Source organism: Neoarius graeffei, chromosome 16 (assembly GCF_027579695.1).
Source record: "Neoarius graeffei isolate fNeoGra1 chromosome 16, fNeoGra1.pri, whole genome shotgun sequence".
In the NCBI taxonomy this organism is placed as follows: Eukaryota; Metazoa; Chordata; class Actinopteri; order Siluriformes; family Ariidae; genus Neoarius; species Neoarius graeffei.
In genome coordinates, this window is record NC_083584.1 from 4,986,094 (window position 1) to 4,998,560 (window position 12,467).

The 12,467-nt window shown below is 40.2% G+C and overlaps 1 long non-coding RNA gene across 1 annotated transcript; it reads right to left on the reverse strand.

The window, feature by feature from the left end:
• Positions 1-1,503: 1,503 nt before the first annotated feature.
• LOC132900344 (uncharacterized) lies at positions 1,504-10,621 on the reverse strand. The gene is made up of 4 exons (XR_009656772.1): positions 10,331-10,621; positions 10,132-10,200; positions 8,478-8,537; positions 1,504-1,672 (listed from the first exon to the last, which is right to left on the reverse strand). It is a non-coding gene; the product is annotated as an uncharacterized LOC132900344 (long non-coding RNA).
• Between the last annotated feature and the right edge of the window lie 1,846 nt (positions 10,622-12,467).

The window sequence follows — 12,467 nt, forward strand, 5'->3', positions numbered from 1 at the left end:
CTCAAACTTGTTCACATGATCAGCTATCCGCTTTTAATTTCAAATGGTTACCAAAGGGGATGAAATATTTAGGTATAGAATTAGACCCAGACATGATTTCCCTTATGTCAACTAACATGGAAAAAGTCTCATTCTCATCTCATTATCTCTAGCCGCTTTATCCTGTTCTACAGGGTCGCAGGCAAGCTGGATCCTATCCCAGCTGACTACGGGCGAAAGGCGGGGTTCACCCTGGACAAGTCGCCAGGTCATCACAGGGCTGACACATAGACAACCATTCACACCTACGCTCAATTTAGAGTCACCAGTTAACCTAACCTGCATGTCTTTGGACTGTGGGGGAAACCGGAGCACCCGGAGGAAACCCACGCGGACACGGGGAGAACATGCAAACTCCACACAGAAAGGCCCTGGCCAGCCACGGGGCTCGAACCTGGACCTTCTTGCTGTGAGGTGACAGCGCTAACCACTACACCACCGTGCCGCCCCACATGGAAAAAGTATTAAATAAAATAAAAGCTAATTTGGATAATTGGAGTAAATTACACCTGACATTATGGGGTAAAGTAAATGCAATAAAAATGGTTGTGGCACCACAAATAAATTACCTAACCGGGCTGATACCCATATGCATTCCAAAGCAACTATTAGTAAGATATGACAAAATGATAATTTCTTTGGGGTGGGGAAAAAACTCGAATTCGTTTGGATAAATTATGTGAGTCCAAGAAGAGAGGGGGTTTATCATTACTAAACATAAAATATTACAGTGTTGCATTTGAGATGTCCAAGCTTACAGGACATTGGGACGAAGCTGGTGCTGACCTGGACTGGGTCCTGACTGAGCGGGAACTCGCCTCCCCCTTTAAACCTACTGAGGTTCCAGCACAAACAGTTAAAAATGAGAAAAATTAGGTGAGCAATCCTATTCTAGAACATTCAAAAATGGTTTGGCAGGAGGTATATAAGAGATGTAAAATTTCTCAGTATACTCAAAAATATGTATCCATATGGCATAACCCGAAAATAAAGATAGACAGACAGTCTATTGGGCTCAGTGGCTAAGAAAAGACATCAGAATAATAGATGATCTATTTGAAAATGGCAATTTTCTTTCATATATCAGATTTAAAGAAAAATTTAATTTGGAGGGCAGAGGCCACTTTTGGAAGTACTTACACATTAGACACTGTATTAAAGAGGTTGTTCCTGTTGGTCAGGATAGAAGTGCGGTTGAATGCTACTTACCGTACAACTACCCAAAATGCATCATAAGGCTTCAAGATGGTCTGAGATGTGTCCTTGGACAAATAATAATGGTTGCAATAATCTCAAGATGATATGGGAGAAAGATTTGTCTTGTACACTAGATGAAAAAAACGTGGGAGGGGATTCTTTCCAACACTGAAGAATACATAAGAGAAGCCAGAGGCAAATTTATTCAGTATAAAATAATTCATAGATATTATTTTACCCCATCAAGACTTAACAGAATGGGTTTACTTTTTTTTGGAACTTCTTTTTATTTCCATTTATCATGTGCAGTCATATATCTTATATACAGTACAATAAAAACAAAAAGCAAGTATATCCACAGGTACGAAAGTCTTGAAAGAGTCATTAGTCCATGGGTCTCCAATCTTGCCCATCATGTGCAGAGTGAAATGAGAATCTACACCAAGAGTCCACATACAATTAGAGATGTTACAAAACTGGATTGATTCACAATCTAGAAACACTTTGGCATTACTCCGCAAATGGCTATTTTCACAGTCTTATTCAAGGTGGGGAGAAAAGAGAAAAAACAACAATAATAATAATAAATACAATGACATAAAAATAAATAATGATTAAATAAATCTCATCTCATCTCTAGCCGCTTTATCCTGTTCTACAGGGTCGCAGGCAAGCTGGAGCCTATCCCAGCTGACTACGGGCGAAAGGCGGGGTTCACCCTGGACAAGTCGCCCGGTCATCACAGGGCTGACACATAGACACAGACACCCATTCACACTCACATTCACACCTATGGTCAATTTAGAGTCACCAGTTAACCTAACCTGCATGTCTTTGGACTGTGGGGGAAACTGGAGCACCCGGAGGAATCCCACGTGGACACGGGGGGAACATGCAAACTCCACACAGAAAGGCCCTCGCCGGCCCCGGAGCTCGAACCCAGGACCTTCTTGCTGTGAGGCGACAGCGCTAACCACTACACCACCGTGCCACCCTGATTAAATAAATTTAAAAAAACAAACGGCCCAAAGAAAAAAAATTATATTAAATTAAAATGCAAGGCAACTGGGGCCCATTTATTTATTTATGAAAGCATCTATTTTTAAATGTAATGATGCAGTCAAGTATTCCATATTTTAAACATCTTGGATTCTTTCTCGCCATTGTATTATTGTTGGGGAGTGTGGTTTTAACCAGGAGACTGTAATTACTGTTTGCTATCAGGAGAAGAATTCTCAATAAATCTGCCTGGTTATTTTCTTCAAGATCCTCTGGTAATATCCCTAATGTGAAATATTGTGGTTCTAGTGGCATGTCTATTGACAGACATTTCTTAATTTCTTTTTGTACGTTTTTCCAGTATTCTGAAAGTATTGGGCAGTCCCAAAAAATACGTGTATGGTCCCTCACCATACCACATCCTCTCCAGCATTGTACTGAGGTACTGCTCCATTTTGACGTAAACTGTGGGGTCCTAAAGTACCTCATTTTAATCTTCCATCCAAACTCTTTCCAGTTAGGGCTACTGGTTATTTTATGTCCATGGCTACATGAATTTTCCCAATGTTCATCAGAAATTATAATGTTCATCTCTAACTCCCATTTTCCTTTGATGTCCAGATTATTGTTTTTCAAATCATCTTGCAATATCCTATAGATGTGTGATATGAACTTTGTTTTAATTGTGCCTTCAATGGTTGAAATAAAGAAATGTTCCATAACAGATGCTGGGTTACAAAGGGTCTCCCATTCTTGATGTGCGTGTAAGTAATGTCTTATTTGTAAGAATCTAAAAAAATCCTGGTTTGGTAAATCAAATTTGTTCTCGAGTTGTTCAAATGATCTAAGAGTATGTCCCTCAAACAGCTGGTCTAGAACCACTATATCTGCCTCTTCCCATCTCTTAAAGCCTCCATCCAGTCCAGCTGGGGGGAAATCTATGTTGTTTGCTATCCTTACAGCCCTGGATAGTTTTTTCCTCACAATTGACCATATTTTTAGAGTATTTTTATCCAAATATTATTAATTTTCCCCTTTCCCCACTGATCTTGGTTCAGGAATGAGATCGAGTCTAATGGCATGTCAGGACAATCGCTCTGTTCCATTCCTACCCATATCGTATCAGTGTCCCGGGATATCCAAGCAACCATTGACTTAAGTTGAGCTGCCCAATAATACATTTTCAAGTTAGGAAGATCTAGACCTCCATTGGCTTTTGAGCATAGTAGTCTTTTAAATTTAACTCTGGGTGCTTTGCTTTGCCATATAAATTTTGATAGCCATTTATCAATTTTATTGAAGGTGGAAGTCGAGACATATATGGGTAGTGACTGAAAAAGAAAAAGTAATCTTGGTATAATGTTCATCCTTATCGCCTCTATTTGCCCTATGAGGGATAGTGGTATAATTTCCCATCTTGCAAGGTCCGCTTTTATTTGGCCCATCAGTTTGCCATAATTAAGTTTAAATAGTTTTGCTAAATCCGTTATTATGATTCCCAAGTACCTAAAACCTTATGACCAACGACAGTGAAGTCTACCTGATAACTGTGTGGGCCAGTTTCCATTTAGCATCATTGCCTCTGATTTTGACTGGTTAATCTGATAACCAGAAAGCTGTCCATAACTTTTTAATGTATCCATTAGTGAAGGAACAGAGACTATTGGGTCAGCTATATAGGCCAATAAATCGTCTGCACAGAGTGATGTCTTGTGTTCTCTATTACTCATGTCTCTAATTCCTTTCATATCCACATTTTGTCTTATGGAGGCTGCCAATGGCTCAATATTTATAGCAAAGCGCAGGGGACTTAGGCAATCTCCCTGCCTCACCCCCCTCTGTACGTCAAAAAACTCAGAGCAGCAACCATTTACTCCGACACGTGCCTGTGGATTTTTATACATGACTCTGACCCAGTCTACAAACTTTGAATGAAATCCCATCACAGATAATGTTTTGTTCAGAAAGTCCCAGTTTACAGTATCAAATGCTTTTTGAGCATCAAAACTAAGCAGCATAGAAGTCTGCCTTTGTTTCTTGGCACATGCAATAATGTTTAGGGTTCTTCTGATATTATTTGCTCCCTGTCTATTGGGTACGAACCCTGTCTGGTCCAGATTGATCAGGTTTGTAATATGTTTTTGAATTCTCTGTGCTAAAATACTGGTCAGTAATTTCTGGTCATTGCAAATCAAACTAATGGGTCTATAGCCCTCACAGAGTGTTGGGTCCTTTCCCTCTTTATGAATCACAGATATTATAGCCTGTGACCATGTCTCGGGAGGGTTGTCCTGAGATAGAGAGTATCTAAAGACCCTTGTTAGTATTGGTATTAGGTCGTCTACAAAGCATTTATAGAACTCTCCTGATAATCCATCCACACCTGGGGATTTATTGTTTTTCAGCCTTTTTATTGCTTCTCTTATTTCTGTTTCAGTGATTGCTGATATCATTTGGTTTGACGCCTCTTCTGGTAATGAAGGGAGGTCCAAACTAGCAAGGAAGGTCTCAATGTTGTCTAGTGTTGGTTTTGGTTTAGTTTCTCTGTATAGGTTCTGATAGAATGAGGCAAAGGCATCTGCCACTTCTTTAGGGTGAGATACCATTTTTCCAATAGCAGGATGAGTAACTTTGGAGACAGTACAATCGGCCTGAGCTTTACGTAGTTGGAAAGCTAGAAGGCAGCCAGCTCTATTCCCCATTTCATAATATCCTTGTTTGGTGAACCTTAAGGCTCCCTCTGCTTTATAAGACAAGAGCTTATCTAAGGATTTTCATGTCTCTTTAAGCTCTGACAAGATGTTACTTGCTCCTGTGGTCTTGTGTTGTATTTCCATTCGTTTTATTTTATTTTCTAGTTTAAATTGTTCCTCCAGTCATTGTCTCTTTAGTCTTGATGATATTTGGATAATTTTCCCTCAAATGACTGCTTTCGCACCCTCCCATAAAATGGAGGGGTTAACCTCACTGTTGTCGTTAACCTAACAAAGTATTCTTTTAAGTCTTGTCTTAATTCTTTTACTGTTTCTGCATTGTTTAGTAGTGATGCATTTAACCTCCAGTATCTGAAAAAGGAATGAGCACCTAAATCTACTTTCAGTATCACAGGAGCATGATCACTCAGAGTTATCGGTTCTATATGACATATATATATATATATATATAAGCCCTGTGATGACCTGGCGACTTGTCCAGGGTGTACCCCGCCTTTCGCCCGTAGTCAGCTGGTATAGGCCCCAGCTTGCCTGCGACCCTGTAGAAGGATAAAGCGGCTAGAGATAATGAGATGAGATATATATATATTGCTGGGGGAGACAGAAAAAGTCAATCCCTGAGTAACTATTATGAACCTTGGAGAAAAAACTAAAATCTTTCCCCTTTGGATTCTTAGCTCTCCACGGGTCTATAAGTCCTAATCCAGAGAACAGATTATTCAAAGTCTGCGTCTTTATATTCTGCAGCCCTTTTTCTGGTGGCGTCTTGTCCAACTTCCCATTTTATACAGCATTAAAACCTCCTCCAATTATTAGTAAACCCCTTGAGTTATCTGCAATGATGTTAGCAATTTCCCTGAAGAAGCCTGAATCATATTCGTTTGGGGCATATACATTCAAGACGGATATCTCTATGCCTCCAACGGTCCCAATCACCATGACATATCTTCCTGATTTATCCTGCACTACTTTCTCGGTGCAAAAGGCCAAAGTTTTACTGATTAAGATGGCGACTCCTCTGTTTTTACCATTTGAAGCACTGTGTACCAAGTTCACCCATTCTCCTCTTAATTTTGTATGCTCAATCTCTGTTAAACGTGTTTCCTGTAGTAATGCAACTGAGCATTGTGTCTTTTTCAATTGAGTGATTATTTTTTTTCCTTTTGATTGGATGGTTTAGTCCATGGACGTCGTAAGTTGTTATAATTAATTTATCCATGTGGATATAAAAACCTCTTTAAGCTGATTATCAAAAACATATTTTCCCAAAAGTGTACCTGTATTTGTAAGACATACATGATCGCATAGAAATATTGTACGGTAACATCTAATTCCTTGAAAAATAAACACAATTTTTGAACAACAAAACTGACTTCCAAAAACCCGACCGACTTGAAGAACGTAAAATCAGTCTCAACAAGGACGGAGAGTTGTGACATTCTCGCCGGGGATGTTCACACAGTGTTTTCGCAATTAGGCATGCACATTGCCTGTGCTAAGGCCTCTCCAGGGAAGAGAGAGAGAAAAAAATAAAAAAATTATTTTAAAAAATAGATAAATAAATAAATAGCCTAGGCCTACAGGAGATGGTGCGAAAGTGAAACTCCTCGCATGAGGAAAACTTTAACTCAGGTTTTTTAAACTGTTGCTAGCCAGAATATCTTTTAAACAGTCAGCTATGTCATGTCCTGATACGGTTTTTTACTACTCACAGTTATTCTTGTTAGCTCATTGTTCATCATGCAGAAAGCACTTCAGGTCCACGCTGGTCATAGTTACGTTCGCCCTGTTTGTCGCGGGTGCTTGCGCCCAGTTATTGTGCAAAAGTTCCGTCTGGAGCTTTTCCCGTTGGTCAACTTGAACATGAATACCCATTTCTTCCAGTACCGTTGAGGCGTCCGCGAGGGTCACAAAGGTCTTTACTCCCAATTCCAGGTGAATTTTCAGCTTCGTGGGGAAAGGTGACTGTGCTTTTATATTCTTCTCTTTAAGCCGTTTTATCACATCTCTTACTTGTTTACGCTTCCTCTGTATACCTGTTGTATAGTCCTGGTCGAAGAATATCTTTTGTCCTTCATGTGTCACCCCTCTGTGTTTCCATGCCTCTTGGATGACTGTTTCTTTGACTCTGTAGTCGAGGAACCTGACGATAATGGATCTCGGTGGGCCTGAATCTTTCGGTTTCATGGTCAATGAGCGATGCGCCCTCACTATGTTCAGGTTCAGTTCTTCTGGTAGGGCCAGTGAGGTTTGAATAAGGTTGGTTATGAAGCCGACCATATGGCCCTTTTCCTCGCCCTCCTTCACCCCATAAATTCGGAGGTTATTCCATCTTGCTCTGGATTCTAGGTCCTCACATTTAGCTGAGAGGTTAGCGTCTCGTTGTAATAGGTAGCGAAGGGCTCTCTCGTGTCGTCGTGCTTTATCTTCTGTGTCGCTCAATCTCTGCTCAACTTCTGTCATACGCCGCTCAAGTTTTGACGTTCTTTCAGCAATTTCACTCAGAGCGGATTCCACTCTAACTAATGATTCTCTGGTTTCTTTAGAGGCCTCTGCATGCTCTCTTATTAACGTACGCAGCTCTTCTAGTACGCCCGCCATGTTGTCGTCTTTACTGAGTTCTGTATCGTTTTGGTTTTGCTTGCCGCTTTTACTTTTTTTCAGTTGCTTTTCTGCTTCCTTTCGAAGAGCAGACATCATGTTTACTTGTTGTGAGTAGTATAAATTACACGTATTGTAAATGAATAAATTTTGGCTAGGTTTTTTTAAGTTCTCCTCAGGAGCTAAAAGATCAGGCTGTTGCTCCCATCACGATGTCACCGGAAGCCCAGAATGGGTTTACTTAATAATGATCTATGCTGGAAGTGTTGGGGAAAAAAGTGGCACTTATATCCATGTATTATGGGAATGTTCTAAGATCCTCCCCTTAAGGGAAAATGTTATAGATTATATGAGCAAATGGTTAAATTGTGAACTTCCCAGGTCACTAAGATTATGTCTCCTCGGAGACAGAACTATGGTACCCCAGTTAAACAAATATATTTTTAGAATATTAAAAACTGGCATGTGCACGGACTATTCTGAGGTGTTGGAGGGAGCCTCAAGCTCCTACACTGAATATGTGGAAAACCCAGATGATGGGGACTGTGGCGTGCGAGATGATGTTGGGGAGATTAAACTGTGAAAATGACATGATGAAAGAAAAATGGGATAGTTTTGGTGGACAGATGTGTTGAGTCGCCTACCCTGCCTACCTACTTACCTGCCTGTCTTGTTTTTATTTCATTTATTTATTTATTATTATTATTAGATTAGATAGAACTTTATTGATCCCTTTGGGCGGGTTCCCTCAGGGAAATTAAAATTCCAATATCATCATTACAGGGTAAACAGAGAATAGAAATAGAGAAAAACTTCTAGATAAATTAAATTATGTATTTGCATATACAAATATAAAAAAAGAATAAGATATGGGTAAGAGGGGAAAAAACATTTGTCTGTTTGCAATAATGAAAATATAATAAAAACCTTTCAGTGAATAACATACGCACACGTTGGAGAACACAGCTCAGTCTCGTTACTGGCCATCTGCAAAACACACAGAAACACACATTAATAGACAGCCAGTAATTAGACACAGGTGTAACTCATCATGTTACCTGCTGGTTCAACCCAGCTCCTTGCCATTCACAGCTGACACCTGACCACATCCTTGCTGTTACAGAAGTGTTAAACATTGGTCAAATAACCCAGATTCAACCCTGGTCTTTGGTATGAAAGAGGCAAAAGTAACATCCTCATGAATGCCAGGACCCAAGGTTTCCCAGCAGAACATTGCCCAGCGCATCACACCATCTCCATAGGCTTGCCTTCTACCCATAGAGCATCCTCTTCCCCAGGTAAACGGTGGTGGACAGGGGTCAGCATGGGCACTCTGACTGGTCTGCAGCTACGCAGCCCCATACACAGCAAGCTGTGATGCGCTGTGTGTTCTGACATCTTTCTATCAGAGCCAGCATGAACTTTTTCAGGAACGCTACAGTAGCTCTTCTGTGGGATCAGACCTGACAGGCTAGCCTTCATTCCCTACACGAATCAGTGAACCTTGAGCGCCCATGACCCTGTTGCCAGTTCACCAGTTGTCCTTCCTTTAACCACTTTTGGTACATACTAACAGGTACTAACCACCGCATACCAGGAACACCTCACAAACCAGCTGATTTGGAGATGCTCTGACCCACTCATCTAGCCATCACAATTTGGCCCTCATAAAAAAGTGGCACAGATCCTTACACTTGCCCATTTTTCCTGCATCAACTTTGAGAACTAACTGTTCACTTGCTGTCTAATAGACCACACCCCTTAAGAGGTGCCATTGTAATGAGATAATCAACATTATTCACTTCACCTCTCAGTGGGTTCCATGTTATGGCTGATCAGTGTACAACAAAGTATTCCTTCATATGGTTAGTGATTAGTCTGAATAATCAATCATGTAGCTTATTTAAAAATTACAGACATGGATTTTACACTTGTTCAGAGATTGAAGTTCTCTGTAAGTAAACCCACTATATAATAATATATCACTGTGTGTGAAGCAAACATAAAACATGGGGGAAAAACTGACACCAGAGTCATATTGCTTGTGTTTGTGTTTACGTCTAAACTGAAGTTTTAATAAAGTGATTTTCATCAAGACAAGCTAGGAGAAGGTCCTGGGTTCGAGCCCCATGGCCGGCGAGGGCCTTTCTGTGCGGAGTTTGCATGTTCTCCCCGTGTCCCCGTGGGTTTCCTCCGGGTGCTCCGGTTTCCCCCACAGTCCAAAGACATGCAGGTTAGGTTAACTGGTGACTCTAAATTGAGCGTAGGTGTGAATGTGAGTGTGAATGGTTGTCTGTGCCTACATGTCAGCCCTGTGATGACCTGGCGACTTGTCCAGGGTGTACCCCGCCTTTTGCCCGTAGTCAGCTGGGATAGGCTCCAGCTCGCCTGCGACCCTGTAGAAGGATAAAGCGGCTAGAGATAATGAGATGAGACAAGCTAGGAGGAAAAGGAAACACAAAGTACCGGTAGTTTTATGCAGAACAGTAAAAGTATTGTATAATACAATTTGCACAAAACAGAGATGACTTTCACAAGAGTACATCAATGAACATGGGTTAAAAAAGTTGCTAACTCTTACTTGGTGAGTGAAATAATGTCACGGGCTCATTAAATGTTAAGGCGTTCCTCACAGTTTTGATTTACATCACTGCAAAAAACCAAACACAAATACTGAATATTTGTCCATTCACATGAATAATCAACTATTAAGGTTCGATGAAACAAAACCAAGAGTACAAAAGAATTAACACTATCACACAACATTTATAAAAACCCACCTAGAGTGATATGAGAATTCAGTTTCAGGGATGTGATTTGGGGCTGGTGAAATTATCTGAAAATTTTAGCCGGGCGGCCCCCAGCTGGTCCAGTGCGGCGCCCTGGTGGGGCGAAGCCCCCCGAAGCTCCTGGGTTCTGGGGTTTTCTGACTTAAAAATTGTACTAAAATGGCAAGCAAACACACAAGAAAAAACTTGTCATGATTAACAAATTCAAGCCAATTTAATGGTCAACATGCAACTCTGAGCCCCTCTAGTAAATTCAATGATTCTTAACTGACAAAAAGCCAAAACATGAAACCTAAAAATGTCATTCTAAATTAAATCTGCATTAGAATAAATAGAAAATTGTATAAGGAAAAACAAAATTTATACTTTCAATTACTGTAGAAGTTGAACATACCTAAATGTGCCTTTTCAAACAAACATGATGCAACATAAGAATTCATCCACCATTATTTATTAAACTCTATTGCTCCTGGTAGTCTCCCGGTTTGCTTCTTATGTATGGCAACTTCTAATATTTGATTAAGTTACTGCACACCTCGTTTAGACAGGGTAACAGGATTGACACACACAAAAAAAAATTAGTTATGCATAGACTACTTTCCAAAACTGACATTTTAAAGTAAATATTCTCAGATTCAGTTCATTCTGCTATCCATATAAAAGGTGAGAATATGCAGATCCTTGGCAACAAATAATTTCAATAATAGCTTTTTGGAGCATTTATTTTTGTTATGTGATTAATCACGGTAACAGAACTGACAAACCTCTGGGACAGGTACAAAAATCAACAAAACATCGAAAAATATATTTTCTTAATGGCATTTTCAATTTGTGACATTATATGTCCATTGTGGTTTCCACAGTCTTGTCGTTGAACATGAAAAAGTTTTAATTCCACCTTTGTCTAACATTAAGAATCATGTCTGAAAAAAGTCTCTTTTCAGTGGAACAGCCATTTTTGCTCATTTTCGACCCTAAAATTTGCTACAAAATGCACATTTATGAACCAAAGTAGTCAAATTTTGAAATGCAAGGTAGAACTGATAATGTTTTATCATATGAGACCATAAAAAGGTTTTAGAAATCTCAAAATGTAAACAAAACACGTCCGGACAAAAAAACAAAAAACGTTTTCTGTGAAATTGACCAGAACTGTACAGTGTTCACTCACTTGAAGATTTTCATATGCAAGAATAAAAATCACTTTTTCAATAAACAACATTCACAAAAAATGTGTTTGCAGTTAATTGGGATCCACTGTTTTTATCATTTCAACCGCGCATCAGACCCTCGGCCAACTGAAAATGTCTTTCATGCACTTTTCTCCCTCATGAGAATTTTGAAAAGTTGGCAAGTATGTATTATTTACACTAACGTTTGAATATTGAATAAACAAATCAAAATTGTGTATAATTACCTTACAACCACGCTGTGGGAAAAGTTTTGAGCGAAAATTAAAACTAACTTGGAGTGAAAAAGGTGGAATAATCTGTGATGAAGTTGGCAGAGACTCTGAGGTAAAGTGAGAGGAGGCGGGAGGGGGGAGGGGTCAAGCATCACTGCCGCCTCACAGACTCACTTTCCCGGGTTAAACTCCCACCCCCCGCTCTCCACCACTCCCCCTCGCTCTCCACCACTCCCCCTCTCTCTAGCTTTTGTTTTGTTTTCACTGAGTAGCCATTTTGATTTGTAAACTAGAGCCGTGATTTAAACTGCTGTTTCTTCAGACGTAACTAAAACAAACTGAAATAAAAACCGCCCCTTCTTTTCTCCTCAGGAGGTTTAGCCTCCGATGCTAACCTTTTCGCCACAGCTTTCATAGCGTGCGCATGCGCATCCAGGAAGCAACAGATGGCGCGAGGCCCTTCGTCACTCCGCGAAAACTTACCCAACTGTCGCACGTGCAGTGACACCATCACCACTCACAGGTTTATTATGGGGAAAGAAATGAGCTGGGCTGTTTTTTTCTTCTTCCCCATGTTTATTTACTTTAAAAACACACGCACACCAAACTGATGATCAGGTGCATCTTTACGCTCGATCACGGAGGCTGCCATCTTTCAACTCTTTGTTTGAAGCGAGCTTACGTACAGCTATCTAAAAAGCGCGTTCATTGGTTGTTACAGAG